This window comes from Crocodylus siamensis, chromosome 5 (genome assembly GCF_052110815.1).
Source record: "Crocodylus siamensis isolate JL-2025a chromosome 5, ASM5211081v1, whole genome shotgun sequence".
Lineage (NCBI taxonomy): Eukaryota > Metazoa > Chordata > Crocodylia > Crocodylidae > Crocodylus > Crocodylus siamensis.
Genome location: NC_143399.1, coordinates 67,390,625 through 67,409,987, shown reverse-complemented (window position 1 = coordinate 67,409,987; position 19,363 = coordinate 67,390,625). Strand labels below are relative to the sequence as shown.

At 41.5% G+C, this 19,363-nt stretch overlaps 1 protein-coding gene across 3 annotated transcripts in view; it reads right to left on the bottom strand.

The window, feature by feature from the left end:
* VAV3 (vav guanine nucleotide exchange factor 3) overlaps positions 1-19,363 on the bottom strand; it is a 283,108-nt gene that overhangs the window by 60,132 nt on the left and 203,613 nt on the right. The window lies entirely within an intron of this gene.

Here is a 19,363-nt window from a genome sequence, read left to right as displayed (position 1 = left end):
GCAGCACGGTAATTACCGCGCTCCAGCAGACTCGAGCGTCTGGTATATCAATGTCCCCATATTTAAAAATGGTGGTGGGGGTGCTTTAACTAAAGCTTGCTGAATGAACACTAGTGAAAGCAACCCTGCCACCATTTTTAAGTGCAAGGACATTGATACATGAGACACACGGGGTGCTTTAATTAAAGCGCCCCCTCTCCCCACTGCCCGAAGCATGTGCATAAATGCCCAGAGATGCCTGTAAAGCCAGGGGCTGAACTTGATGGCCTGCCAGGCCCTTTGCAGTCCTCTGTTCCTGTATTACTGAAGACGTATTTATTGTGGTTTCATATACAGCACACTAAAAAACCCAGGATTACATTAATTTTCAATACTTTTTCTGGTCAATGTTTGACGATAGCACTTGCCTTTACAATAAAAGATTTGGAGTTCAATTTATCTCACTTGCAGAGACATTTACATATACATGGCTACATGTATTTTGAACAGTTACAGCGACATAAGATGAGAAGTAAAAGAAGAGTCAAAGATGAAATATTGGAAAGCCAGCAAGATTCCAGCAAATATTCATAGGATTCTAAAGCATTCTAAATGACAAAAGTGGTCTCATTTGTGCACTTGTCTTTTCAGTAATGTTTCTTACTTCTCTTGTGGATTATGTTATACCTCTTCAAAATACTTCTTTACTGTGGCCCTTATCCAAATTTTACTATGCACATCCATGACCACCTAGATAATAAGCTCTTGCCTGACACACAAGGCCACTCACTCTGATCTAGATGAATTTTGCCTGGAAGTCTTTTTAACCATGCATTGCAAGCAGCACGGCTTTAAATTAAGTTGTTATACGAAGCAGTGAAAAAGTACTGTTGCTTTGGTTGAAACACACTCTGAAAGAAACGTGCCTACGAACGTCTGCTTTTGTACAGATTTTAATAATGAGCTTTTGTGTGAAAAATAAAATGGAATCAAGCAAAACCTTATTTTCATTGGAGAGCATCAACAATTATAGTCACAAAGCCACTGAAAATTTATTAGTTTTATTTCAATTTAATTACAGTTTCTCATCCCTATTCAAAGCACATTTGCTGCAGTTGATTTGTGCCATAAATTTACACTAGAAATGTAAGTTTTACAGGCCAGCACACACTTCCCAGGGAAATCTAAGTGAAATAGTACACATCATATTTATATATACATCACATTACGTATCATAGTACTGGCCCCTGTTTTTCAGAGACTCTGCAGTATGGCTACTTCCCTCTCTATATTGTGCATATGAAATACTCATGTATAGATGCGCAGTGAAATTTTTAAACCACACATTTTCAATATTAGACTATCCACATGGTAAATATAATCTGATCTAACAGTCTTACACACTGTAATAGAAAGCCTGGGACTCTCTGCAACTTTAAGGGAGAAAGGGCCCCAGGTGGGGAGAGACTGAGCGAGAAAGCTGAAGGAGAAACAGGAATTGCAAATGCTCAATGCAGAGCTAGTTGCTCTGCAGCAGCACAATAGGGTGATGCCTGAATAAGCAGTAGGAAACCTACTGCAGTGCTAGTTGCTTTGCAGTAGGAATGGAGGCTGGAGCCCTGCAGGGGAGATAAAGCACCACTGCAAGTGGGCTGCCGTGGAGACCAGACAATGAGCTTAAACAGAGGGCACCTGCAGCCAATCCTTTGGAGTCACCTGACCAGAAAGGGGCAGGGCCTGGGAGAAATATAAGCCAGGGTCTGAGCCAGAGGAGGGCAGTCTGGCCCTGGAAGCTGTAGAGGAAAAAGCTCCTGACTTGCCAGCTGAAACAGAGAGCTTGACTGACAGCAGAGCTGCCTGGGGAACTGCTAGCAAGGTGCTGATGGTTTACAAGGGAATACAGCCCAGAGTAAGAGGAAGCCTGCTGCACAGCCTGTGGGCTAGGGCTTAGGTCTGAACCCAGTGTGGAGCTAGTTTGTGTTATAGCCAGGGGGCATTTATAGACATGCTCTGGGAGGCTGGCAGGTGGCGGGGGCACTTTAATTAGTGCAGCTCTGAGGCACACTAATTAAAGTGCCCAGAGCATCACATGTATCAGCATCCCCACGCTGAAAAATAGCAGTGGGGGCACTTTAACTAAAGCTCACTGAACGAAGGCTTATTCTGATCCATTAAGGTTACCAGGACCTCTACAAGCATCTCAATTTCTAAAGCATGTAGTAAAAATCTGTAAACTTTTTTTAATCCAACTGGAAAATGGTATTTGGCTACATTTAAGTTTTGATAAAACTTAAACAGTTTGAAATATTTTGCACATACATAAATGTCCCCATTGCTTAGTCTCCAGGTACTTTGAATAAACTCCTAATGAACAGCAAATATGCCAAATAAATTATATAGACTTTTATACAATAAATTCACAACAACCACTCAATAATTAAAGACAATACAATAGAGACTTTGATATTTGTCATAGTACAGAAGACTAGAGGGGCTTCCCGAATCATGAAGTCCAGTCATCTGCCGTTACATGCAACAATGCCATATACCCATTTATTATAGAACTATTTATTATAGGCTATTATAGAACCTGACTCCTCTGATACTTAGAAGCTTTCTTCTTGTTTCCAAACTAAACTTATCAAATTAATGTCCACAAGCAAATGCTGATGTTTGCTCCAGTTTACCCAACTATATCTTGCAGGTCAACATACTGATAACAGAAGATCAACAAAAGAAGTTCTCTCTGGAGGCAAGGACTTTCTACCTTGAATATTTCTCCTTTCTAATAGTCCCAAGTTCTAACCTAGAGAACTGTAAGCAGGGGCACCCAACCTAATCATGGGTGGGTCTTTGGAGACTTTGACCACATAAGGCTTTATAAATTGAAAATCAATTCTATCTGAAGCAGACAGGAAATAAATGCAATATGCAGCGCACAGAAGTAGATTTAAACAATTGCTAAATTGGATTTTATTTTCCTTTTTAGCCTTTCTACTCTGTTTCTCCTTCCTTAACCATGAATTTCTCTCTAAAATGTTATGCTAAAGCAACCCAGTCTTACAGAGCAAAAACATTAAAATTATGGAAAGGTTAGATAGTGTGGAAGGAATCCAAGGGGACTGTTTCACTACAATCATAAATCATACTGTAATGATCAGTACTTTTTCAAGTAAAATCTCCCTGGCATGGATCAAGATGTTGCTCTGGAAGGAATGCCGTGATCCATCCACACAGCCTTTGTTGATATATCATACTTCACACAATTTGTTGCTGTCATACTCAATTAGGAAAGCAATCCAAAAGCACCATTAAACATGCTGGTTTACCATCTGAACTAAAAGTGTAGCAATGCCAAATGTTCCCTCCCCCATGACTTCCATGGGCTGGTTAAAAAATAACTTAAATGATTAGTGAAAAAGGGCTGGGAACTCACTGACTCAGATAATATAGTTACTATTTAATTCAATGCTACATGTTAAAGATTAAAGGAAAATGTTTAAAGGAACTCAGTGCTTGCAAAAAGTACAATCATGAAAAAAACTATTAAAAACAGCAAAGACAATGACAGTACTCACTTTCTTACACCTCCCTATAAATGTGTCACAGCTTTTACCTAGAAGTACTGCAACAAAGGGATAAAAGGATTAAATAGTATCTGATGGAGCCATTCAAATCAGTGATTATACTGAAACAAGTGCTGGATGAATTTCATTCTGCTGCTGCTTGGAAAAGCTCTGGATTCAACAGTGCAGGTAGAAATTGATGCAATTAGCGGTAGAGAATTCACCAAAAATTGAGCCTGAGTAAGAGAATAGAAGTGAAGATACCTTTGTTCCAGGCTCAGATCTGAAAGGGGAACAGAGCAGAAGAGAGAGAACAACCTTTGTAGTTGTGAAGAAAAACTTTAAACTGTGAAATCCTGAAGGTTCAAAAAACAGATAGCAAATGAAGAGAAGCGAAGATGTATAAATCTATCACTTAAAATATTTTAAAGCTAATATAACTTTTTACATCCTAATGAATTTTGAATGCTTCTACGGGCAATAAGACAGCTACTAGCCCAACACCGGTATGAAAGACACAGCTTCTTAAAAAGAGGTCCATGGACAAAATGTTGGTAGGACCATAGCCTTTGTCACCTTGGATTTCCTTCTTCAGCCAAGTCCCTTCTAACTTCTATATCAGCCTTTGCTGTTTTTGGCCTGTTAGTTACCTTTCTACCAAAGAAGAAGATGCAAGAGAAGGGGGATAATAGGATGTATGGCTAGATTATATAGATGCGAGTAGACTGAGGGAAAAAAACTAAGAGAAAACAATGTTAAGAAAAAGAAAATGAAGTAGCGGAGGGGAACTTACAGAAAGGGGGAATAACATAGAAAACTATGCAGAAAAAAAATGTTCCCTGGCATATTAAAAGAATGAAAACATAGAAAAGCTAAATGCACCCTGGAACTAAAAGTTGAAAAATAAAAGCAAAACAAAATGAGGAGAAGAGCAAGGCTAGGTAATAAAAGTGAGGCATTTTTTCCCAGCACTTAACAACTGTGATATTACTTCCTGTTACATGGACACCATAACCTGACTGGAGAGCACTGTTGAAGAGTCTATTGAATCTCCTTTTCAATAGACTCTAAAATAGCCAAGAGACTGTGCCCACTTCAGTTTACATTTTCCAGCAGTTGCATTACAATTTGTTTCCTTCATTCAGTAACAAAAATGAGAGGATTTGGGCAGGAGGGAGAAAGGGGGGGAGGGAGGGGGGAAGGAATGGCACAGGCCAATTAGCTCCAGTTGACCCTGACTACTGTGGAGTGGACCCGCCTGCCAGCAGCCCAATTACCCTCAGCTAGTCCCAGTTTTTTGTGGGAATATAAGCAGCTTTTTCAGGGTTCTGAAACTATTCAACACACAATTTAGGTGCTTCTCTAATCTTTGGCTCCTGCCTAAATCCATGTCTAGTGTATAGTTTGGGTTCTGGCCCCTAATTCTCTGGCTCATGACCAGTGTCAAGCCCTAACTACCCACATCCTGGTCATACCTATAACATAATATGCCATGGAAAGGGCTTAGTTAACTGTAATTCTGTTATAGTCTACCATATCCTTCTCATTCAATGACAACCAGGCCTCACTTCACAGTACTCCTGTTTCCATCTACCAAGAAGAGCAGTAAAGTAAATGCAACATGCACTAACATACCTGTGATGGACAATAAAAACCTTTCTTAAAATAGATAAATGGCTTGTTTGAGTAGAAACATGAGAAGCAAAGAAACCACACAAGTAATAATTAGCCCTTTTTACCCTAACTCTAAGAGAGAGATATAGCAGGTGGCCTTACCAAGTTCATTCTATTTTTACAGCTATTCTTCATACTTAAAATGAGGAAAGCTGGCAGAACTAGTAATTTCTCTTAAATGGAATGGACTTTTGAAGCTCACCAATTAAAAATAAGCATTAGCTGCCTTTCACAGATGGACAACCACATATACACAATAGGCCCTTTTTAAGAAGGGTTAGCAGTCCAACCTGAATTACTTCCATTGCTTCTGCTCCAACCCCACCTACTCAATTTCATGAGAAATAATGACCCCAATGTCAACTCTGATTATTTCTTTGTTTCACTGTCTAAAGGAAAATGAGATGGGAACCTGCTAGAAAAGTTCTAAAACCACTTGTGCTTTGACAATATTCTCCCTCTTGCCTACAAAAGCCCTTTAGGGCAAACATCAACTAGTTAGGAACCCAGAGGTCGGTGAATGTTTGCCTCCCCTACCCTGGTAAGCTTTTACTATACACCTCTGATTTAGTTAGTCTATAAAAGTGCAAATCTACCTTACCTTCTAAATAACATCATTTAAAAGGCAAGGTAGATTTGCACCTTTATAGACTAACTAAGTCAGAGGTGTATAGTAAAATCTTTCGTAAGCAGAGGGCTTACTTCATCAGATGCTGTGAAACAACTGCAGGAAGCGGAGCTGCCAAATAGAAAGCAGTGATTAGAATGCAAAGGGCATGGAAGGGGAAGAGAAAGGAGGCACTACTGAGAGAGGCCGAGTGGGTAGGAGAGAGAAAAACAAAAGCAGTTAACCCATTGAGGGACACGGGATTATAAAAGCTAATCCAGGTAATGGGATAAGAATGTGCAGTCCCTGTTTAGAGCAGACTTAACACAATCCAGTCTGTGGAGGGAGGATTTTTTTTTTCTGCAATTTCCTGTTCATTTTCAAGGTTTTGTTGTCTAAGAATAGCCACTTTGAGATCAATGATGGAGTGTCCAGTGAGGTTAGACTGTTCTGCCACAGGCTTGTTGGCCTTTTCTGGTATTGATATCAAATTGGTGTTCATTCATTCCTTTGCATAGGGATCACCCATCTGTTCAATGAAGGCATCAGAGGGGCACTGTAAGTAGGTGATGTCATATAGGACATTATAATCTGTGTTATTTGGACCAGTGATTATGTTGTCTCTATTGATGAGAGGAAACAGCTGGTCTGAAGCAAGGTCCAGTGCCTTTGAGAAGGGGGGGTTAGGTAGTCTGTTGCTGGAGAGAGAAGATTTGAGGCTGGGCCCCTGCCTGTCAGCCAGGATAGGTATGTTCACCATGGCTACCTTAAGAGGGTCATCATTTTCCAGGACTGGTTGGAGATTATTAATGCTGTATCTGGAGTGTTCCAACTAGGAACTGTAGGCGAGTCAAAGGGATTCTGTTGTCCTCGTCTTGGTTCGTACCATAGCAGGTCAGTGCAGGGTGTGAATCTGCTTCTGTTGATCTGAATGGCTACTGTTTTAGGATTATATTGTAATTGCACTAATCCCTGCTCCAGATCCTTAAAGTGTTCATCCAGGTCAGTGAGATCACAGGAGATATGGTTTTAACATACAGCTTGACTGTAGATGCTGGGACTGGTGGTGTGCTCAGGATGAGTTACTGGTGGGGAGGTAGCTGTAGAGGTCAGCTGATTTCTGGTGGCTGGCAAGATGGCCATTACAAACTTTCACAATAGTGTCCAAGAAATGAATTTGCTGACTATTCCAGAGTCAATTTGATAGAGAGCTGGGAAGTTATTAAAGTCCTGGTGAAATTTCTGGGATTCTACATCATCGATGTACCTTAGATATGCCAGAGAAATGAGAGGACAGACTGTGAAGGAAGCAGATTTCAAGGTCTGTCATAAGTATGTTGGCATACTGGGGAGCCATATGCATGCCCATGGCAGTGCCATTCATTTGGAGGTATAAGGAACCCCCAAATCTGGGACAGTGGTGTGTGAAGACAAAATAGGAGTGTGACAGAGACAGAAGCAGTGTCTTCATTGAGGATAATGTTCTTTAATGGTTTGTAATCTGTCCTCATGGGGGATTTTGCTAAACAGAGATATAACATCCATGGTAGCTAATATGGTATTAGTTGGAAGCTTGTCAATGGAAGCTAGTTTCTTTAGGAAATCTGTGGTATCTTTCAAATAGCTGGCAGGTCCCGTAGCATATGTGAATAGGACTGAGTTAACATGGCCAAAAACTCCCTTTGTGACGGTGCCAATACTGGAGACAATGGGATGTCCTGGGTTGCCAGTTTTGTGGATCTGGGGTGATAAGTAAAACTTGCCTGGTCCGGGCTCCTGGGAGGTAGCTTTAATCCTCTCCTACGTTTCCAGAGGTAGCTATGCTAGTTGGCATGCTTCCCTCAAAACCTACTCACTTTGCATGTAGAAATTAGTTCAGGAGCATTATTGTGCCAAACAAGGCTGGAGGAAAGCCCAAGGAGAAGTATAAGGGCAGAATATCTATTGGGAAGCATTCCAATTTGCCAACTAATTCTCAGGCACTTCAGTCTGAAGGCTATGTCCCTCTGACCAGGCTGCAAAAACTTCCCCCAGCCAAGACAAAACATAGCTGCAGTTTTGCAAAGTTCTCCTCAATGAGTCTTTGCTGATATTTATTTTCCCATGGGATCGATGATTTTAGCCCTTGGAGACTTTCACATTCCTTATATTCTTTATGTGAGCATTACTTTGAAGTACTGATCATTTAATTAAATCATTTTAATTAGCATAATCTTTTGAGTAATGTTAACATTCAGTAGTTCATGATGATTTTTATATCACTTTATTGTCTCCTTTGTAAAACAGTACTCTTCAGATTACAATCAGATATGGAAATATGATTTTCCTTCTTCAAAATGAACACAAGACTTACAGACCCCTATACACATCAGTAAACTGTTATGCCACTAGGTTTGCCAGCTGATGACACTATAAATAAAAGCAACTATGAGCCGTTGTTAATCTGTTTATGTGCATTTTTATGCTGTTTCTATGCAAGTGCCAGGCAGCAATAGTTATATGGTTTTCATAAAATTGATACAAAATGTCCATTTGTGTCTCTTCCATCTTAATCTTTCTTTTTTTCTGCTTGCCAACTCCCTTCTAGTTATGTCAATGACACGTTTCATTTAAAATGATCTCTGTTAATACACTATTCTTACACATGAAGGAAAGATGCTGCAGCTTGACATATAGTAAAAATGATCACACATTGAACATGCATTAACTACTGTATTCTATAGGTAGAAGTCAAATCTACTAGTTGGTCAAAATCCAGGTGTAATTCTGAAATGTACATCCAAGACGAAAAAGCAGCCTAAATTACCAAGCTGCAGTCTAATCTTGCAATACAACCAGAGAAGGATGAAAGAGTTTGACAGAATAAATATGTTTTACCCTTTGGCATCTGGGCTTTCTGATGTTTAATTAAAAGAAAAGGCTGTTTGCTAAAGGCTATGTTCTTCTCTTATTGCTAGCTTGCTGTTTAAGATGCAAAGTGCTGGACACCTTCAAAATACTTCCACCCACCCCAACTTGTAAAATAGCTTTTATTTAAAATAAGAGAAGCCCAATGAAAGACATAAAACCCAGTTTGAAATACTGCATGTGGAGACAAAATTCAGTTTGCCTTTTGCGTATGCGTTAGTGGAAAAAAAATCTTGGTGAGAAGCATTAGACATGCTGATTCTTGTGCTATGATGATGATTAATACACTGTTTTGGGGAGTGTTAATATTTCTGTTCAGCATTCATGTTACAACAAAAGCACTAGACTATTAAACCAATAATGACATTGCAATAAATACCCAAAATGAGAAGTCATGGAACTGGTTAAATCCCAGTTCACCACATACACCCAGTACACTATTCATTTGGGTTCCCTGGGGAGAAAAGCAGGTATCTGCAATTTGATGGGTTTAGAAAGCCAGAGATGGGACACTTTCTATCCTGACTCTGCCCATAATGTAGATGATACACCACAGCTATGTAACCATTTGGAGGATTCAGCTTGTGCTACCACTAAGAAGTAAATTAGAACAGTAATACCATTTACTCAAACTGTTCTTGGATCATTTTTTTCACATCCACATGGCACAACAATGTGGCAGAAGACAGCAGCTCTCATCATAGCATTGACAGTACACTTGAAGGAACAGCTCCCTGGGCAAGGCCAAGATCACCAGAGCCCAAAGTATTCTGCCTCTTGCCTTCTACCTTTCTCCACAATGCCCCTCACCTACGACAGAAATGCAAAACGTTGTAGTGTAAAGCCTGCTATATTTGCTTTACGTACATATATTTGTTCCAACTGCCAGCCCATGAGCCACATGTGGTCCCAAAGGGTTAACATGCAGTCCCCAGTCCAGGGGTCACTCTCCTCTTTGCTCTCCAGCAGCAACAGCTGGAGTCCCTGGGTTCCCACTCCCCCTTCCAGCTTCCAAGGTCCTACTGCCTGCTCCTACACTTGGAGGCAGAGTGAAGTGGTATGGCCTGTCAGGCTGAGGAAGAGCTCAAGGGAGCCTGAAGACCCCATGCAGTGTAAAGGCAGTGGTGTGGTGCAGTGGGATGTGGCAGAGAGCTTGGGCTGCATCTCCACATGCAGTGGGGTGGGGGAGAGGGGGCATCACATGGCTTGAGGGGCAAGGAGGGCTATGTGGCTCAGGGTGTGCACACAGTGCATCAGGGATATTGTGGTGGGGCTGAGGGTCCTGTGGCGCTATGTGCACCTTGCAGAACTGTATGCACCCCACACAGTACATGGCTGGAGAATTTGCAATCCCCAACAACTCAGAAGTTGGACAGCCCTGCTTTACATTATCAAACACTCCATACTACATCAGCTCTCACGCTGGATGCATCTAGTCGCAATGTACACAAATCCTTAGTGCCAAATACTGAACTGTTATATTTACCATGACCAGCAAATTCAGCTGGAAATTCAAGACTGGCCTACTTAGTCCTTTGTCTTATCCACTAATTCTGAAGAGCAACATAGCAATTCTTGTTTATGAAGGCACTTAGGTTTGTCTGTTGTTTTTCAATTTTAGATTCTTTTTCCCCGTCCTGAATCAGGGCAAAAATGTTTGTCTTAAAAAAAAAAATCTGCAAACCAATAACCTGAAGAAATATTTTGAAATAGGTAAATGGAAGCATTTTGTTCTAATTAAATCCTATTTTACAGCCTGTTTTTAGTAAGTATTAACTCAAATGTCTTCAAGCCACTTGAGTCACATAAAATGCTAAAAAATAGATGTCTGGACACTTCTGAAACTTTTAATAATGTCCTAAACATGAGATCTGTTGAATTCAATTCTCTCTGTCAAATAGCTTATGAATCATCAGTTTCTAACAAAAAATGTTAGACATTTGCCAAGTAGCTTTAACTACTGCAGGACAAAAGAAAATGAAGCTACAGTCTGCCTTTTAAGCTACAGTCTGCTTCACAGCAAGTCATTTTCATGACCTTTGAAACAACTCACCATATCCCACAGTTCTGGCCTACAAAAAATATGAGATTAAATCAGGCATGAAGGTTAAATATGGGGGCAAAAGAAGAAAGGAACAAAATGGTAGACAAGTTTCTCCACAATAAAATTAGATATTTGGAAACATTTTTCCCTTTCTCTTTACTTCAAGAAAACTTTTAAGGAAGTATGGGGTGAAGGGGGTGGGGAGACGTGGGAAAAAAAAAATCACACCTCCACATTAAAATAACTAAGTGGATAATATCCTATGCTGTACTGAAATACAAAATATAGAGCAGTCTATTCCATATAAATGCTTACTCTGGGGAACTGAAAAGAAGCTATGCACTTTGCCCAGAGAAAACACCACTCATTAACTACATGAACCGATTGCACTAAGCTTTTAGGACCTCATTAAGGCTGGTTACCTTGCTTCTCAAAGCACCTTATGCCTCTAATGCAGCCTTGAAATTGACAAGTTCTAGACAACCCAAGATTGCTTTAGAAGCCTGAAATTGCCTGCATCTAGTGAGTTTCACCAATCTTGTAGTTAAATGGAGTACAATTACATTACAAAATAGACAGTGGAGTAGAGAGTTATAAGCCTGTGTATTTAACCACTAATCAGATAACCCATATCTGGTTTAAAAATTGGGAATAGAAATATGCAGGGCTATGCAATTAAGCAAATTATAAACTTATCTGATGAGCACATAAGGATATAGACATATGTGACAAAGTGATAAGAGTATATGCTGTTATGATGTAATTGTTAGCTTTGCATGCTGCTACAGTGATATAAAAGAAACAGAACCATTACAACTTTAAACTTATTACATTCAAGTTTAAAGTAACAGTGATTTAGCTTATTTATATCCATGAAGGACTATGGAGATGTAACAATTTTATCATACTTACATTTATGCCTTTTACTTCAAAGCCACAGTTCCCCCCTCTCTTTTTCAAGCAGTTAAAACATGTCTCTCCATAGACTACATATAAACTAGGTATAATTGTTTGTACCCTTGCTCTTTTATTAACACTTACGTTTTAGGATTTGGAAAGAAGGAATTTTTAATTGCTAGATTTGCCAATAGATCTATTATTACAGTGAAGTTAAATAATGCAGTATTCAAAATTCAGCATGTTTCTTAACCATATATAATCAAAGCTTTTTCAGATTTAATAGTTTATTCCATTACTGAGAAATGTTTTAGTGAAGCTTTAGCTAGTTAAGACTCAATGAACAGTATGAAAAAGGTCTCTAGGGAAAACATGCAAATGTATGCTTTTTTTTTTATCATAGCTGCTAATTATTATCCAGTCTACACTTCCAAAAATAGTAAAAGCTTAAGAATTCCTTCAAGTTCCTACAACAGCCATTTAATCTTGAGAGCACATTCCATGCTTCCTAACTTTATTCTGTTTTCACTATAGAGTAAGAATGGTGTCTTAAGGATGCTTGCTATTCTAGTTTCTCTCTCTCAGTACTGGTATTATTCAGCAGTAGGATTTTGTTTCATATCAGATCTTTATTGTATGTCTGAAATACGAATTACATTCTGCAGTGGGTTGTTTTGGTTTTTTTTACTCTGTATCTAATTAACATCACTGTGTTTTAGTACTAGTCTTCTGGTGCAGTATTTTAACAGCACAAATTGACCAAAACACAATATTTTCACTAAATAGTAGGAACTTTTCATTGTAAACAATCCATTATTAAAAGGACCTGGATAGTCACAAAGTAGTATCCGTATTAACGGCTTCCTCTAATGTACTAAGAGAATTTAAAACATAAAAATGCCTTTTATTTCTACAGCATTGATTCTTGCACAGCAATCCACAGAAAATTATAACAGTGAAAGATCTATTCATTTTTCAAATAGAAGTGCTGACTTCCTGGGTTAGATTCTGACCTCTGGCACCCATGTGCATGCCAGGCTTTGGTTTTATTACCTTATATTTATATATGGATGTAACAGACATCAGTCTGGCCCTTAGGATTTCCGTGTGTTGGAAAAAAAAATTAAAGACAATATTACCTGCCAGCCTACTATGTGTAGTACTTCATACTTTTTTTTGCCAACATATATTGTGCTGTTAGACGCAACCCTAAACAATGAAGGGCTTATAAGTCATTGCTGACTGAAAGAAGCAAAACATTAAAACCCTACTACAGCAGCTCAACTGTGTGGGCCAGCATAAGATGGAGAAATCCAAAATTGCACAAACTCCTTACCCTTCCTTGCCAACTTGTTTAAGGCATGGGAAATAGGGGTCACAGAAAACCATGCTCAGATTCAAGCAATGAGTATACCATGCAAAGTATAAGAATAATTCTTTTTATTCTTGGGTGTAATTTTGAATGATTGAATATCACCACAGGGACATTTAAGTTGACTCTGTTCTATGGAAAGCATGATTGTAATGCACACACAATGACCTATGTTTTATATCAGCTGATATTTTTGTACAGCATGCAGGTTCATGTCTATCTATAAGCAGTTTTAATATTTAAACCTGGAGGTCATAAAATGTTTATCAGTGAAGCTAAGCAGAAAGACAGGCTAAGTAGAAATATGTAGAGGTTTTTTGCCACCAAGCCTATTATTAGGCCATCCAATAGCAATAAATGGTCCAAAAGGACCGAAACATCATGATTCAACAAATACCTTTACTAGAAGGGAAAGCTAAAGGAGGACAATTCTTTGATAAATTACAGATAAAAATCCAATCATATATTAAAATCAAACATCTACTACAACATATTTTAATTTAATTGCAAAAAATATTTTTTGTCCTGATTTATGGGGGGGGGGTTAAGTAGTGGATATACAGGCAATTGCATAATAGCTCAAAATAAAGTCTTACTGTTGTATATTGTGTGGGGGGCAAGGTGTGTGCACGTGTGTGCGTTGGAGGGGGGGGCTGCTACCCATGCACTAGGTCCTGAGAGCTGGGCAGGGGTAGGGTTACCATACATTCAGGTTTTCCCAGACATGTCCTCTTTTTTTGGCTGGAGGGCAGGAGCCGTGTGTAGGGGATGAGGGGTACCTCCAGAGGTAGGAGGAGGGCAGGGGGCTGCATATCATGAGCAAGGGGCATGAGGGATGCAATGGGTGACTGTGGGTTGAGTGTGCAGCACATTGGCAACACCAGGGGGCTATAGGTCAGGAATGAGGGGCAACAGAATGGGCAGCGGCCAAGGACCAGCATGTCATTGCCCACCCCCCATCATATTCCCCCTGCCTCACACCTCCCCCATGACTGGTGTCCTCTATTTTGAACCAGTAAATATGGTGAGCCTAGCAGGGGCCATGTGCACAGAGCTCACCTGGGCTTGGCACTGCAGGTGTTGTCCTCCCCCCCCACCACCACATCTGGCCTGCAGTTGTCCCCGTGGTGCTCCATCTGGGGCCAAGCCCCACTCACTCCCACCTGGGGCAGCCCATACCATGCTCTCACCTGCATCTGCTCCATGCCTGCCAATTGTACTGCCCCAGACCTGCCCAGGCAGCACGCACCGCTTCCCAGCAAGGCTGCCTTCCACCCCACTTGGCCGCCCACAGGTAGAGTGAGTGGAAAGCAGCCAGAAGCTGGAACTTCATGCACTAGGGCAGGAGCTACCTAGCTGCAGCTTTCCCCCTGCCTGCCACCATATCTCCACTCTACCTGCTACCCAGAGCAGTGCAACAGGGGCAGAAGGAGGAGGAGCTGCTGGCAGTGGGGGGGGAACCAAGCAGTACCCAAGCAGCTGCAACAGTGGCGGGAACAGGCCCATAAGGGAGTTGTGCATGCTGGCCAAGTCCAGGGCAGTACTGTTGCTGGGTGTGGGCCGCAACATGGCATGGGCTGCCTTGGGCAGGGTTCAGTTCCATGTGGGGGGTAGCCACAGGCCAGATACAATCAGTTGGGCCGGATCCAGTCTGCAGGCCATAATATGTCCACACCTGGCATAAAGCAATGTGGTAGCCCACATCCAACTGCATCTTACTCATATCCCTGCAACCTTATTTCTCACGGCATAACTCCTGGCCCATGCTCTTCAAGCAATAACCTCTTCCCTTCTGTCAGATCCTTTCCTTTATTGCACTGTATACTCATTACTGAAGAATAGCTAATACAGAATACGTTCAGGTCAGACACTGAACAGGGATGCCATGAATCCTCTAAAACTAACATCTGAACTTCAAGCTGAGCTCTTACCTGAAAAGTAGCTTTGCAAAAAAATCATAACTTATGTACTATTTTGTAAAACATTTGAAAAAATAAATTAAAATGTTATAGTGATTTTTTTCTTTTTTTAGATTTTCTTGCAGTAAACTGTGACACAGATATCTTAATTCTGCCCCCAATCCAAAACTAAAGTTGTTTTCCAAGACTTAATCCGTGCTTGCAGAGAAAATTGGCTATTTTAGAAGTCAGAACACGTTCTGCAGCATTCTTTCACAGATCAGATTTTGAGTTTGTCTGCAATGAATCTTAAGTATGAGGCTGCTAGTGTGCCTATTTTTGCCAAGTTTATCCTTGTGACATGAAATATGTTTCTACAGTTTTAGAAATTAAAGTCCCAATATTTATATTAGCATAGATGTTTAGGGTAAAACTAATTTAAACACACCAAATAGTGAATCCAATACACTAGACTCTTTAAATACAAAACCAAAAAGGGACAGGTAACAAACTTACAATTTATTGTGTCCATATATCAAAAAGATCAATGCTGTTTGTACAAATACCATTGAAAACTAGCTAACTAAAAACAGACATTACACATGTGGAATTTGCAACAGACTGCATGGCTCTCATCTAAAAAGGGCCTGAACTACACAGATTCTTAGGTGCATGGTTAACATTATGCATGTGGCTAGTTCAGTTGCCAGTCACAATAAATAAGATCATTTAGGTCCTTAAACACATGCAAAAAGGCTTGCAGGAGACCTGTTCATAGCAATTTTATGTTATCAGTTACAGTTATCACTAGAGATGCCCCATGACAAAGTCTGCTGCTGCACAAGGGGATTTAAGGACTTCTTAAATCCCATTTGCAAACATTTTATTTAGCCTGTTGTCAGGGATCTACTTAAAGCATGCAGTGGGGGGGGAGGAGGGGGGAAATCACAGGCCACTCACAATGCCCAGCAGCATTTTCATGGCCTTTTCATGGCAAGGCCCCCCTGCTGCTGATTTGAGCCCCAGTGACTCCACCTCTCACCACTGACTGGCTGAGGGAGCTGCTTTTTGTATGGCTGCGCTCCTCACTGGTGATTGGCGGAGAGGGCCGCCTTTCAAGTAACTCCACTGCCCTGCCACTTATTGGTTGAGAAGTGCAGCACTGCACAAAAGGCAGCCCTCTCAGCCAATCAGCAGCAAAGGGTGGAGGGGTGGCCACCATCATGGCTGCTCCCCTTCATGCCAGTGGCTTCCCCCCATACCTGTCAGGCTGCAAGGCTGGGCCACAGTGGCCACTGACTCCCACTGGGGAGCCAGAATTTTATTTTTAGTAACATTTTCCCTGCAATTCCACTCAAAATTATGGGGAATGTCATTTTTCATGATGATAGCAGAAACCACATTTTTTGTGGCTTCTGTGAAAACTGCTAAATCAAAAATTCAGTAGATCCCTACCTATTGCGTTCAAATGAAAACTTAAGCACTAGGCCAAATTCTTGATACCTTTATAGATGACAGTCTACCTAACTCGTGAGTGTACTTACCAGTTTTCATGGGTTGACTGCAGTATAAAAGTCCAATTCTTCAGTCATTTTGCAGTGGCCCCACCCCTCAGTCCTGATTGGTGCAGAGGCCCCATGGGGAGGATGCATAAGGGGGCAGCCACAATCTTGCTTGCTAGCTGACCTTCATGCAGCCCCACCCCTCAGCATTGATTGGTGGAAAGGCCCCAGCAGGAGAAGGCAGGACAAGGGGCAGCCTCCCTCTTGTTTGCTGCCCTTTATGCCACCCCACCAGCCAGCACCTTTCCATCCCAGCAGCAAGGACCACTGGCTCCCACTGGGAGCCAGCATTTTATTTTTGTTAAGGTTTTCCTTTGCAGATTTCACAGATTTCATGAAATCTGAAAAACTGCAAATCGAGTAGGCTGCTATTAATAGATATGGGCATACCAGCAAACAACAAAACACACCCAGTGTATGCAGTGCAATCCACAAGTTTCTTTTAAGCCTGGCTCTAGTAAAAAATAGTGGATAGACACCTCTGAAAGTCATCCCAAATGAGCCCACATAGCAAAGTCACAAGTCAAAGAAAGAGATAGAAAAAAACTGAGAAGAAAAAACACATTGCTCACTCTTTCTATTGTATAGTTCCAGGGCACATCGTCTCTCTGCTGGCTTGTCTACTTACTACTAGCTTTTTCCCTTCCTCATCTGCTGTCTTCCTCATATGCCTACTTTTCTCTTGTGCAACATATAAAATGAAAAGTATCTTCAAATCTGAAGGAATCTGCCGTTTTCAACAAAATAAACCTTTCAAAAGAAAAGGTGTTTATAGGATCCTGAAACTGGCATTGAGTGATGGCTCTACACCCATCAAATTAAGGGCTCTGTAAAAAAAAAAAAAAAAAAAAAAGGGAGAAGCAGAACTGCTTTAAACCAGTGAATTGTAATAGCTTTGTTCTAACTGTTATGTCCCTTAGGCCATATTTTGTTCACAGCACCTCCCACACAACCTTTGAATTGATTAAAATCCCTTCCAAGAGCAGAATCTGGTCCTTGGAGCCCAAAAATACATCTGGAACAAGTCGATCTTGGTTATCATGAGTCTGTTACAAACATCCCTCTTTCTGAAAACAGAGGCACCCAAGTCAGAAACATGCTACTGAACAGGTTTTGCAGGGAAGAACCAAATTCCAAATGTGGGGTTCATTGGGGGCTGGATCCAGATATGGTGTCAGTAGCAGAGCAAACAGCAGTAGGCAGCCACACAGGCTAACGCAGCAGCCACACATCCACCACTGCCAATATACATCTCCAATGGGGCTCCATACCATGGATTTTGAAAGCAGGCCCCATCCCAAAATTCCCAACCCCTTTAGCAGCCACATGGGCCAAATGACTGGGCTAAACTGGGACTGGTCCCTGGGCCATATGTATGACACCCTTGTGCTAGTAACACCAGACTTCCCCAAAATTTGGACAGCACCATAAAATGCTGCTGATACATTGCAAATAGCTGCCTTTCTAAAAATTATGCCCCAGGTTTCAATATCATAGCAAGGCTAATCAAGCACAAACTCGATTCAGTGCTTTGTAATTGTTAGAGTATGCACATTAAAGTTTAATTGGTAACTACGACCCTGGCTACCTCTTTTAGCATAAATATCACAGTAGTGCAAGGATTTTCAAAGATTTATGCTCCTGGGTTCTTGAAAAGATCTACCAGCACTGTTGTAATGCACATCTGCAACAATTGATCCATCGCCTACAAGTGATGTCCACCTGAGAATATCTTTTGTTTCTCAAGGTCATGTGCAACCTGATACAGTACTGATGAGTGGTCTTTCCATTTAAAATATGCAAAAGAGATGCCAGGATTTCACCCAGAGACCATCTTGTTTTCAAATATTAACTGCACCAATTTTCTGCAGGAATCTGAACTAAACCTGCTAGGCAATACTAACAGAGATGCTACATTAACTCCAGGCACACTGCCTCTTGAACTGTTAAGGCACATGGCTTAGTGTGATATAGTTTCATAGTTTGTATGGTCGGAAGGGACCTGAGCAGATCATCTAGTCCGACCCCTGCCATGGCAGGAAAGAATACTGGGGTCAAATGACCCCAGCAAGATGTTCATCTAACCTCCTCTTAAACACCCCCAGGGTAGGAGCCTGCACCACTTCTCTTGGAAGCTGGTTCCAGACCCTAGCTGCCCTGACTGTGAAGTAGCGCCTCCTGATATCTAACCTAAATCTACCCTCTGCCAGCTTGTGACCATTATTCCTGGTCACTCCTGGCGGTGCTTGGGGAAACAGTGACTTCCCCAATGCCTGCTGATCCCCCCTGACTAGTTTATAACAGGCCACAAGATCCCCCCTCAGCCTTCTCTTGTGGAGGCTGAACAGGTTCAGGTCCCGCAGCCTGTCCTCATAGGGCCTGCCCTGTTGTCCCCTGATCATGCGAGTGGCCCTCCTCTGGACCCTCTCCATGCTGTCGACATCCCTCTTGAAATGCGGCGCCCAGAATTGGACACAATACTCCAGCTGCGGCCTGACCAGTGCCACAGAGGGGGAGGATCACCTCCTTGGACCTGCTCAAGATGCATCTGTGGATGCATGCCAAGGTGTGGTTGGCCTTCCTGACTGCCTCCCCACACTGGCGGCCCATGTTCATCTTGGAGTCAATGATGACCCCCAGATCCCTTTCCGCCTCCGTGCTGATAAGAGGGGAGTTCCCCAACCTGTAGGTATGGTGCCAGTTGTTCCTCCCGAGGTGCATCACCTTGCACTTGTCTGTGTTGAAACCCATCCTATTCTTGTCCGCCCACCCTTGTAACCTGTTGAGGTCTAATTGTAGCCTGTTGCATCCTTCCAATGTACCCACGTCCCCCCACATCTTAGTGTCATCAGCAAAT